Here is a 12,127-nt window from a genome sequence, read left to right as displayed (position 1 = left end):
GGAAGGTCTTATGGTCACATTCATTCCCAGATGGATTCTAAGAGCTAGTTGCTAGTATCAAGTGCTGGAATCCACTTACCTTTTTGTGAGAAACAGGTTTATTGGTGATACCTAAAAAGCTGTTTAAATAGATTACGGAAGACATTCAAACTTCCCAGTGAGGACTGAGTTTTCTGTGGGGATTTATCACAGCATTTAGAAAAACAGCAAGAGACACATATCATCTTGCTCAATACGCAAGGCTCTGTGTGTGGATGTGTGTGCGCACTTCAGCTGCGGCATGCTATCCACCTGTTTGGGTCAGCAAGAGCTACAATGAGCCAATCCCAAAACCGGTCACCAGAATGCGAAGGGGGAAAATCTGTTTCTCAAGGATGTTTTGCTAGATTGATGGACAAACTATCCCCTCACCTCTGAGACCCTGGCTTTAATCCCATAATTTCTAAGAGACATGAGTTTTACTGTGATAGTCTAATGAAATGATTAGTCCAGAATTGCCCAGGTTGAAGAGAGAATACATATAGAATTTATACTGCAGAAATGCTGTAATTTATCCAGTTAACATTTTGAGCACAGGTTTTCTGAGGAAATGCACTAGTGTCTGTCTACACAAAAGATGATCCAGGAATGGTCACTAACCTTTATGATTCCGAACACCCCAAAATAAGAACTTTTATCAAAACATTTCATATGTGGTTGCCTAAAGTTAGGCACTTAAATAATAAGGGAATGAACACTTGCAACTCCTGGGGAGAATAGTGTTTATCATAGCTTCTTTGATAAACTAACAGAACAATATTCTGATAGCTTTTCCTCATCTGGGGCACCCTGGTATAAAGAACTGTCAACAGCTGTCAAAAAAAAAAATAGCATGAGGAGAACCCTAAAATAGACTTATGTTTGCTAACTGTTTCTAGATGGCAGAATCCAACATGGAATCCACTCCATGTTTTATTGACCATTATTGTAATCCTGATGTGATGAACTATCTAGGTATGTTCTTTTGCTTTGTTTCACTACCATTGTCCTCAGCAAAAGGGAGAGGGAGCCGTCCCTTACATACTGACATATGGTACCTTCTATTTATAACAAGATTAACAATTCATTCACACCTTGATTGAATCCTGCTTTATTGAGATGTCACAACAGATTCGCACAATCTGCAAAGGGAAAGACTTACAACTGTTAATATTGTGACAACCAAGACACCTAACAGTAAATGAATCATAATGGTGACAATTAGATATCATTCAGTGTGAAAACAGAATATTGTGTGCTGCTGTAAAGTGTGATGGTGAGAAGGACTCCTTTGAATGATCCTGTCCATAAATTCAGAAATGTAACCTTGATTCCAGTCTAATGTATTCCTTCATACATTATTGCTCAATTAATGTTCAAAGAGTCTTTACGTCTTAGTGGTAAATGTACCATTCTCTTTTAAATGCTTGCTCCACTTCTCTGTAGCATGAACAAATTAGGCATTTTGCTGAATCCATTCACTACACGGGGCTTTTCCCCTTACTTTCACTTCCTTTATTTTTATGTATATGAGGGGGTTTTCATTATATTATTATTATTATTTATTAGTGAACTGTGAATGCTCTAGTAATGGACTCCCTGAGGAAGCTGGAAGTCCCAGGCTACCAACTCTTACATGCAGATCATCTTCTATGTGTGAAGCACAAAGCATGACAAGATCTCACTCATGTTTCAAAGCTCTCTCTCTTTTCAGAGCTATTTGTTATTGTCTCCACCATCACAAGTTTAAAAAAAGAAAGTTAATTAAATATGGAACAAGACTGAGCAACATCTTTTAAACTATCATGTCATTAGAACTGGATTCCTCAGAGAGCCGCTTAAAAGGGGTTTGAGAACAATGACTGTTCAATCAGATATTTATGGGCATAGTTATGTAAACACACTCTTTATTGTCTATGTATATTTAATATAATTATCAGTTTTGTACTCAGACTCTCAGGAGACCCAACAAATCACAGTGTTGCTTTGAAAATGTCAGCAGAAAAGACAATTATGTTGCTAGCAAATATTCATAAATTATATTAAAAAGTTCTATGAAAATTTATCGTACGTAGCAGAACCCTTTGCACCAATAGAGTAATCACTGTATTTCTTTGATTTGAATGCTTATTATAAGTAGCAAGGAAGTAACCTGAAAAACCTTAAAGGCACAAGAGCTTACTAATCTTGGCAAATAGGGCAATCTACTTTCTGGACATAAGAACAAGTATTATTAATGATTTATTTGATACGTTTTATTTTCTTTTAAATAAGGTTATTGAAACTAGAAACAACTGATTCTGATCCAGACTAATACGGCTACCCCTCTGATACTTGATTCTGTCAAAATGTTAGTACACAGGCATATATGTAACTCATTATAGATTTTTTTTAGATGATTCCTAGTATTTCACAATATTTTTGACTTCCTCTTTTGCTCATCATATGTTAGAAAAAATAAGTGAGAACTGAGACAATGTTCAGTAACTTAAATGTGCCATGCTTATGCTAAACCAATATGTGTGCTGGACTTGGATAAACACCTAATAAGTGCTTGCACTTCATTTCTTGCAAAATATGCAATCTGCAGATCAACATCTTAATTAGCAGCTAATGACATTTGAATGGGAAGGTTAATGTTAAGCACACAAATGCAGTTAAATAAAGTAAAAATGACATAAATTGAGATATTATATTCTTAATTTATTTTAAGGATAAATCTACATAAATCAAACATAATCATATGTACAAGTAATATTACAGTCCCTAGTTATCTGCTAGACTGTATTCCCTGAGAACTAACTGTCCCTTCTAGTACACCTTATACTAGTGATCAATGGTAATGTTCCACATCACTAATGAAGAAAAGAGAATTTGGTCTTGTTTTGTCCTCCTCAGTGAAATAAATACACTTGATCCACAGACCTAATCTTCTGTTGAACACACAATGGCTTCTGAACAAGCACAAGATGGAGGAGGGTAGAGTTTCATGGTCCTTATTTTAAAATTTAAGGGCTCTGAATTCATTTTTGGTTTTATGTTTTCACTGACAGCTGACTAGTTATTCCTTGTGTGGTTTGGAGTGGAACACAATGGGGAAGTCTGCAGTCATGTGCTGAAAGATGCTGTTATGCATCCAGTACCACCTTGGGTCATCAAGAACTTGGATAAGAGATCAGGTGTGCTATCTGAAATGGTTTTATTGATTCAGTAGGTAGCACTGTTGCCGTTGAGATAGATACTGAACCAATGCCCTCTCATGGGCTGGGGGCTCTGTGCTTCTGGGGGATGCTATCTTTCAGCTGAAATATAAAGCTGGTCATGTACCATTATAGATCTTATGGCCCTTTTTGTAAGAGTAACTGTGTTAGTCTCTTCTAATAACTCAGTTCTAGATAGGAGGAAGTAATCAAGTGACCTCACTGGTGTTGAGATTTCCCTTCTAGAAAACCTGATCTCAATCAGACCCCATCCTCATTTATGGGACCAATTATATGACTATCCACACAAAAACATGTATCATGTCAGGGGACCATGTTAGAATGGGTAAACCATTCTGTAACATAATTATTACACACTATGCCCCCCATCTACACTGGCAAGATCAAACCATGTTCTATATAACATGGTCAGGCACTACTGTGCTCCTCATGCACATGCCCTCAAATAATAGGCAGGAGGACACATGAAAACAAAACCACTAATGCAGCAGCAAGATGAAAGGTAGAAAAAATACTACAGTGGTGTAGATATGTTGATCTTCCCACCAGATATTCAACTTTCAGGTTTCTCACTCTCTCTTTGGGAAGTGAGGGTTAGTTGTAATATCCTGGCCTTTGCTGGTGTTCCCACATTTTTATCTTACTCTCCTCCTCCATCTCTTGCTCTCTCATATTTTCCTCTCCATCTCTTTACTGGCATGGTTTTAATTGTTTAATGATCGACAAAGGACCGTTTTGGTTTTCTTAATTAAATTGGTGAACCTGCATCTGATTTGACTGCTAGGTCACCAGGATATCTCATTCTTGATGAGTTTAAAGATTCATGTTGATTCTCTCTCTCATCCTTTGACATATTTTATTTCCAAACATCTTTATTCTTTTGGCTTAACTCAGTAGGATTAATTTTCCGACATGAATGAATTGTAATCTGTTTGATTAGATGATAGCTTTTGATGTGTCATTTGTAAATCTTTCATCCTTATTCACTGCTTTTTTTCAAATCAATATATGACTTTTCTTGACTTCTTTTCTCCTCTCAGTACTAACTACCACCTCATGTAATCGCCAGTCTTTCAGAATCTTCTCCACTCACTGTACAGTGGCTTCTGTTTTTATAAATTTTATTTCTCCTACAACACATGTAGCATCAGGTGGGACTGAAAAATTCCCCTTAACACTGTTTTGTTATAGCTGCAACTGCCCATATATAAATTCAGGTGAGTACACATTTGTAGTGTAGATAGAGTAAATCCTCACAGGCTGTAGTAACTGTCCAGTTCCAGATTTGGCAGAGCTTTATGATTTTAGTGTTGTTTGGGGGAAGTCTGAATTGAACTGTTATTATCAACTGAAGTCAATTGGGCTGCTGCCCTATTCAGAACTCCTTGTCTGAATTTTAAATCCTAAGAGGCCATCTTCTTTCAATGATAACATGTTTTCAGAATCCTTCAGCACGTTCTTAATGATCACATTTTGCAAACAACATCAACACCTCTCATCAGTGTCCTCCAGTGGCTTTCTTGGCCCTGCTCTTCAGTTTATTGGTCTTCCATTGTTTCCCTCTTTGAAATTTTGAGCCAAATGGAAGAGAAGATTAAAGAATTATCCAGAGGTTACATTCAACTGTTTGTTCGTTCGATTCCTAGCTCACTGGGTTGTTCAAAGGAGCGCCTGAACATATGAATGATGTTATACTACCTGTATTTATTTTCTACTTTCAGATTCTCAGGGCTGACTTCTGTCATGGTGGAGCCAATTTGAAAACTTTCTAGACTGCTCTGAAGAAAACACTACTAATTGTCATCCTCTCTTGAATTTTCCTTTCTTGTTAGCTTCTATTGAATGTAGAGATGAGGCTGAATTTCAGAAGCTCCTTGAACTTAAGGATTTATTTGACAAATTTAAATTGATCTGCTCAGTTTACAGCACCAAGGAAGGACATTGCTTTGCTTCATTGTCTTTCCTGACCAAGATTTTATTTCCTTTTTGTTACCATTTGATACTTCTGTAGCATTTTGATGCCATTAACCAGAAGCTTTTATTCCAGCTAATAAATATTTGTGCTGCTCTATCTTTAACAGCATTTGCCTGGTTTGAATTGCAGTATGCACAATATGCAGTATGCACAATTTATTGTTTTTGATCCTCAAGTTTCCTCTTCCCTAATTTGCTTCTGGGTTCCCCTAGAGGTTTATCCAAGAACTCATTTTCCATGGCATTTATGTTTCTTTTTTGAGCAATATTATTCATGGGTTCATAGTGTCACCTATGAGTTGATGACATCCATATCTGCTCTGTGATGAGCTCCTCAAGTCACATGAGTGCACACACAATATTGCACTATTGCCTTTTCTGATAGCCAAGAATTGGTTTCTCCACCTATCTCAAATTAAATGCTGTTTAAAGGGAGCTCTAACTAGTTGGGTCCTCCCAAATGAGGTATTTTATCTGGGAAAATCCCTCAATCCTCTCCCAGACAAGAGAACATCCACGAGAGAACTCACTCCTAGTGCAGAAATGATCTTTCTTGCCATCAGAGACTATCAGTGCCACCCTTTAATGCATCAAAGAGGTCACTAATGAGCAGGACATGGAACACACCTGCATTCACAGACTAAGGAGACTTCTTGCCTACATCCCAAAGACTGTGATAGGAGCTGTGGGTTTCAGTCTCTGCTCTTTCACAGCAGTTTTATATCAGTCTATCTCTCTTGAGGTTGATGGGGTTACTCTAATGTGAAACTGGTCCAGCATAGTGGGAAATCAAATCCAAAAGTGTGTGTGTGTGTGTTACATTCAAAGAACATTATTAAGATTGCAAAGTCAAGCACTCAAAGGTTAAGAAGTTCCATAATTAAGGTTGCCTGTGCAAACTTAATTCAGCCCCCTCGTGCATACCCTCATGGTACAGTCTTTAATTACATGATCACATGGTATTTTTTCCATAGGAACCCTGACTCATTCAGTCCACAGAATGTTTTCATCTCATTGTTCAATGTGTGGCCCTAGGCCATATGTATTGCACACTATTCAGTCTTTGCTCTGAAGATAGAATTATTAATTTCCTCCTGGGCTTTTCTATGGTGCATCCCTATAATACCTGAGTGCTTCACAAATATTAATTTCACAAAGCCCCTGTGAGATAAGGGGATATTATTATCCCTATTTTACAGATAAGGAACTGAGGCACAGAGAGATTAAGATGAAACGTATCCACCAATTCTGGGCACTCAATTTGAGGTGCTTAGGATCTGACTTTTCAAAGTACTTAGCATTATATAGCACTTTGTATGTTCAAAACACAGCTTCCAATTACTTCAAGTGCAGCTCTGAGCAACTAGCACTTCCGCAAATCAGACCCCAGCCTCTCAAGTCAGGCACCCTGAAAATAAGGAACACACAATGCATGATCACCTGTGAAAAGTTTGCTTTAAGTGACCGTGCAGCTTCACATAGGAACTCAGCAACACAGTAGAATCCGGTTCCGAACGTTCAACTGCCTTAATGATGTAACCCTCCTTTCTCTGCAATCCCCTGCCTCATTCACTACACACCTTCCAACTTCTACGATAAATGCGGTAGGGGTCCTACAGCCAACAGCTTCCTTCACTATACAACCCTGATTCTTCCCCAGAACAGATCCATCCTATACACTGAATGAGGCTGGAATTGTGTGGGAAAAACTTAATTTTGGAATTTCCTGATCTTTGAATGCTTGGTTTTGCAACCTTAATAATGTTGTTTGAACATATTTTTGTGTTTAATTTCCTCAGCTTTTTAAAAAAGCAAACTGAAAAAACCCAGGAATTCCATCATGTGGAATCATATTGACACCCACATGGTTCATCAAGCGGGCTGGAACCTGGAGACTCACCTCACAGACTTGTGCCATTTCAGGTGGTGAAGTAACTGAGAGAAGCAGTATCTTGTCATCCTCTATGTGGAGCAGTACTACAGAGGCATGGAACACTTTGCCAGTGGGTTTCACAGATATTCACTGACATCAGCGGAATGGTGAACCTCAGGAATCTTGGGTTTCATTCCATGTTCTGAGGCGAGTGTGCTGTCATAGACAGATTCTTCAGCTTCTCCCCCCACACTCCCAACCTATCCCCACTATCATCCCATTTCCTTATCACCAGTCTCCTTTCCCAGCCAGTCCCTGTCCAAACCACCCTCTGGCTCCTCATTTGATCTATCTCTGTCTGTCACAACCACTCCAGCCTCCAGTTGTCTATATTCTCCATTGGTTTCCAATCCCAGTCTTCATCCCTGGGCTTCTCATCCAATTTCCTTCCCTTGGCTCTTTGTTCCAACCTCTTTGCCTAATCTGGTGGTTCTCAAATGATTTTTTGCTGTGGCCACAATTTTGACAGTGAAAATATACTAGCACCACTTTAGTCACATGGTTCTTTGGAAGCATCAGGTAAATAAACCAATAAATCTTTTCGATGTAAAGTATAAGATGTACTTTTAATAATACCACAAAAGTTGCACTGTTATTATTAACTATATCAATTTGATTTTACAGAGATTTGATAAATTCGCTGTCTGAAAATGGTTTGTGATGCTGTCCAATGCAATAACTTTCCCTGAGTATACCAGATGTAATCTGTGATTTCAGTACAGAAAGGGCTTCAGTTTCTTTTGTTGTTGAACTATTTCACTACTGATTTTATCCAAGAGCTTTTTATGCAGAAAACTGTGGCCATAGTTTTTCTCTACTTCTGACTCATGACTTTTATAATGACGCAGCATCGCATATGATGTCATCTGATGAAGTTTTACCATACATATTGCACAGATCACGATGATTTTCCGATAAATTTGGTTCCATCAAAACTAAATACTTTTTCCTCCCTCATTATTAAATACTATCTTTTTGCAGTGTAAGTCACGGCACTTTGCTGAAGGTAGTGCTGACAAGCCAGGGTTACCGTGTCACGCGTAGTGGTTTCAATATAAGCTGTTTGCATCTGTTCTTTCTTTTTAGCACCCAGGGTTCATATATCCATAGGAGCACATGAAAAATGTTGACACTACTACTGTGTTGTGGGCTGCCCCTGCTAGAGGGTTCCTCCCAACTGGAACCTTTGGGGAGGCTTCTGGTGGCCACATAGGCTACTCCTTGGGCCTATCCCCATCTCCTGTGCTCCAGCTCTGGGCAGCCGTATCCCAGCACCAGCCTGTGCGCTCGCCCTGCTGGACCCCTACCGTCACGACACACGTCCTGCACCTCTGCTCCCTGGCCAACAGAGCCAGCCCCAGAGCTGCTTCTGGGACTCAGCTTCCCAGCAGCAGCTGCACCATGCAGCTTCTCCCACCCAGTATCTCCCTACTTCTGCCTGGCTCCTCCCCCTGCAAGCAGAGCCAGTCAGGTGGCCCACTGGTGAGTGACATTCCCCTCCTCCAATGGGAGGGAAACAGGGAGGTCTGGCCAGTCAGGTCCTGGTCAGTGCCCCCTTGTCAATTAAGGCAAAGGAGATAGGGAGAGTGGGCTGGTCCTATCCCACAGACAGAGGCAGCAGCCCTACTATACAATAATGAAACACCACTGGGCCCGGCTTGGGCTAGTGCTGTTGCAAAGAGCAGAACCCATCACTGCAGCAGAAAGTTTAGAGAAGGGGCTGTGGGACCCCCAAAGTCAGGGTGATCACAAACAAAGTCCCTGGTGGTCACATGCGGCCCCCATAACTACACTTGAGAATCACTGGCCTGGTCCATCCCAGTTCTCCTCCTGTACCCTGCCTTCCCCCAGTTTTCTTGCCCAGCCAGTCCCAATCTGTCCCAATAGATCCTTGTCCGATCTCTGGCCTGGTCGACCCACGCTGTTAAACCAATTTTAACAGCATTAAATCGATTTAACGCTGCACCCGTCCACACTACACTGCTCTTTATATCGATTTAAAGAGCTCTTTAAATTGATTTCTGTACTCCTACAAAACGAGAGGAGTAATGCTAAAATCGATATTACTATATCGGATTAGGGTTAGTGTGGACGCAAATCGACGTTATTGGCCTCATTATTTTACAGTAGCTACCCACAGTGCACCGCTCCAGAAATCGACGCTAGCCTCGGACCATGGACGCACACCACCGAATTAATGTGCCTAGTGTGGACGCGCACAATCAACTTTATAATATCTGTTTTATAAAATCGGTTTAAACTAATTTGAATTTATCCTGTAGTGTAGACGTAGCCTCTGTCTCAAGTTCCCACCCACTAGGGTTGCCAACATTCTAATTGCTGACAATTTGCCCCACCCCCTGCCCTGCCTCTTTCCCTCAGGACCCACCCCTCACTCCCCTCACCTCCGTCACTCACTCACCACCCTGCCTCCTCACTCACTCTCCCCTCTCCTGGGACTCACCTGCTCCCTGCAGAGCCAAGTGAGGAGGAGCTGATGCGGAGCCTGCCTGCCTGCCTGCCTGCCCGGGGAACAGTGCTCAGGCTCTGGCTCAGAAAAGGAGCGTAGTTAGCACACTCACAGCCTTTTAACATTCCCCTTTCCCATTCTTTCTCTGTCATTGTACAACTGTATTGAGATTTTCCTGATTTCACTTAATCTCCCCATTGACTTATAATTAATACTGTATTGCCAGGACTGGGAAAATCAGGGCACAATGGGGGTTGGTCTCCGTAGTAAGGGGCCAGGACTGGAGCAATCAGGGCCCAATGGGGCAGAAGAGGAGGCAGACAGGATTCCACACACACACACCCCTCAGGCAGCAGCACCTACCTCTTGAAGCCTAGTCCTGAAGCCAGCCACTGCTCTCTGTCAGGAGTCAGCAGCTGAGCAGAGAGCAGTTTCTCCATGTGACTCCAGCCAGGGCAGCTGCTCTTCCCGCCCCGCAAGTGACAGAAGCCAGTTACTGCAGCCAGCCAGGCTTTTATTGTCAGATCAGCTGTGCTGATCGGATGCTGCTGGGCTCCCTTTTCAAGCGGACATTCCAGTCAAAAAACGGAGGCAATCCTACCACCCACTGACACTTACTTCTTCTCCCAGTCCCAGTCTCCTCCCAGGTCAGATTAGATAAGATCCTTGAGGCAGAGACCAGTCTTTTGTTCTGTGCTTGTACAGTGCCTAGCACAAGGAGGTCCTAATCTTTGACTAAGGCTCCTAGGCGCTCCTGCAATAGAAATAATGATCTGAGAACTCTGGTCAGATTTGCCACAAAACCCAGTAATAGAATTTTCAAACTCATGATGCTTGAGTGGGTTAAAAATTGGGCAAAATGTGTTTTCCCAGTTCAATCCTATTTTAACAATGACCTCTTTTGAGACTTGTAATTTCAGATCAGTTAGCTACAGTATTTTTCTTCACCCTTTCTCCTAATTTATTGATTGTGAAACAGCTGCTATTTTGCAACCTTTTTACTGATTCCTGTACGCACAGGCCTAAACTTTCAAAATTGACTCGCGATTTTGGGAGCCATCTGAACACTCACCCTCTGAAAAGATCTGGTCCCTTTCAGGTGTCTCAAGGTTGGTGCCCCAAAAAAAATCACTAGTCACTTTTTGAAACTTAAATCCGAGTTTTAAAATAGTTTGGTGTCCTTTGGGAGAGAGTGTGTATTCTAGGTATTGTCATTGTATTTTGTTATTTGCTTGCTTATTGTTTATTATATTTTCATAGGGCATTCAAAATTACTCCCGTTTTATATGTAACGTAGTATTGCAATTTGAGCAATCCCATGGGCCCTGAGTACAGAAGGTACTTAAGCATGTGCATAACTTTGAGCACAAGTTGGCTCATCAAAGTCAATTAGACTAGTCATGTGCTTAAAGTTACACACATACTCCTCTAACTTCCTGAACTGAGGTCACATATTGATCTGCAAGGCCCTATTCTAATCACTGGACCCCTGCAAGTGGAGCCCTGTACTTCTGTGGAACCACATTGACTGTACATGGGTTACTTATGAGAGGTTAATTATATATAAGCATGATCCATGTGTAGCACACATGGATCACCCCTGTGTTGAGATATTATATAGTTAAACAATTTGAAGTTAATTAAGAGTATTTGCTTGGAACTAAATCATGAATCTCACACATCTGTGTTCCCTTCCTAGAATAGAGGCAGTTTAAATAGTGCCTCAAGCAAAACACATTATTTTGTACCTTGCTAAAGTTTTTTCTCTGTTAACCTACATTGTGAGATGCCTATGAGCATCTTTTTAACAATGCTGGGTGATTTCTAATTAATCATGAAAATTATTATTTTTATGCACCCTAACATCGTCCTGCATAATTTAGAGTGAGGTTTCTTAATGTCTGTAACATCACAACATTGCAAGATTCTAGTGAATTTGGATGCCTATTGGTGATTAACTGTTCTAGGACCAAATCTCCAGTGTTCTCAGCATGAGACTTCATCCTTACTGTAAATTACACTTGTTTCAATAGAACCTTCTCAGGGCAAGCAGGTTAGGCATTGCTTGCCCTGTTTAAATCAGCTATGTTATGATTTTTAACCTCCGCGGTAAATTGGCTTTGATCACACCTTTTCATGTTACTTTCACGTAAGCCCATTCAGATGTCACCTGCCTCCAATGATTTGCTTAAAGGTCTACTTAAAATGAAAAATTACTTCACCAGATTTCCAGGACTTCAATAAGCAATTTGGTTTTGAAGCTGCTGTTGAAATCATGTTCTTATGATGCATTTTATTTGTATATATGATGCAGTATTTTGTATACTGAAAGGACATGTTTTTACTAAAACAATAATAAGCATTAGTTCTTTCTCTGTTTACTATTGCACAGGAGTTACAGTACAATACTAACTGTCCTGTGTGATTTTCAGACAAAAAAGAACAGGCCTTGCCTTGTTCCAATCTAAAAAAGGAGATCCAGAAAAGCAGACAGGGATTATAAGGAAAAGA

Source organism: Gopherus flavomarginatus, chromosome 2 (genome assembly GCF_025201925.1).
Source record: "Gopherus flavomarginatus isolate rGopFla2 chromosome 2, rGopFla2.mat.asm, whole genome shotgun sequence".
In the NCBI taxonomy this organism is placed as follows: domain Eukaryota; kingdom Metazoa; phylum Chordata; order Testudines; family Testudinidae; genus Gopherus; species Gopherus flavomarginatus.
Note: the sequence above shows the minus strand (reverse complement) of the source record.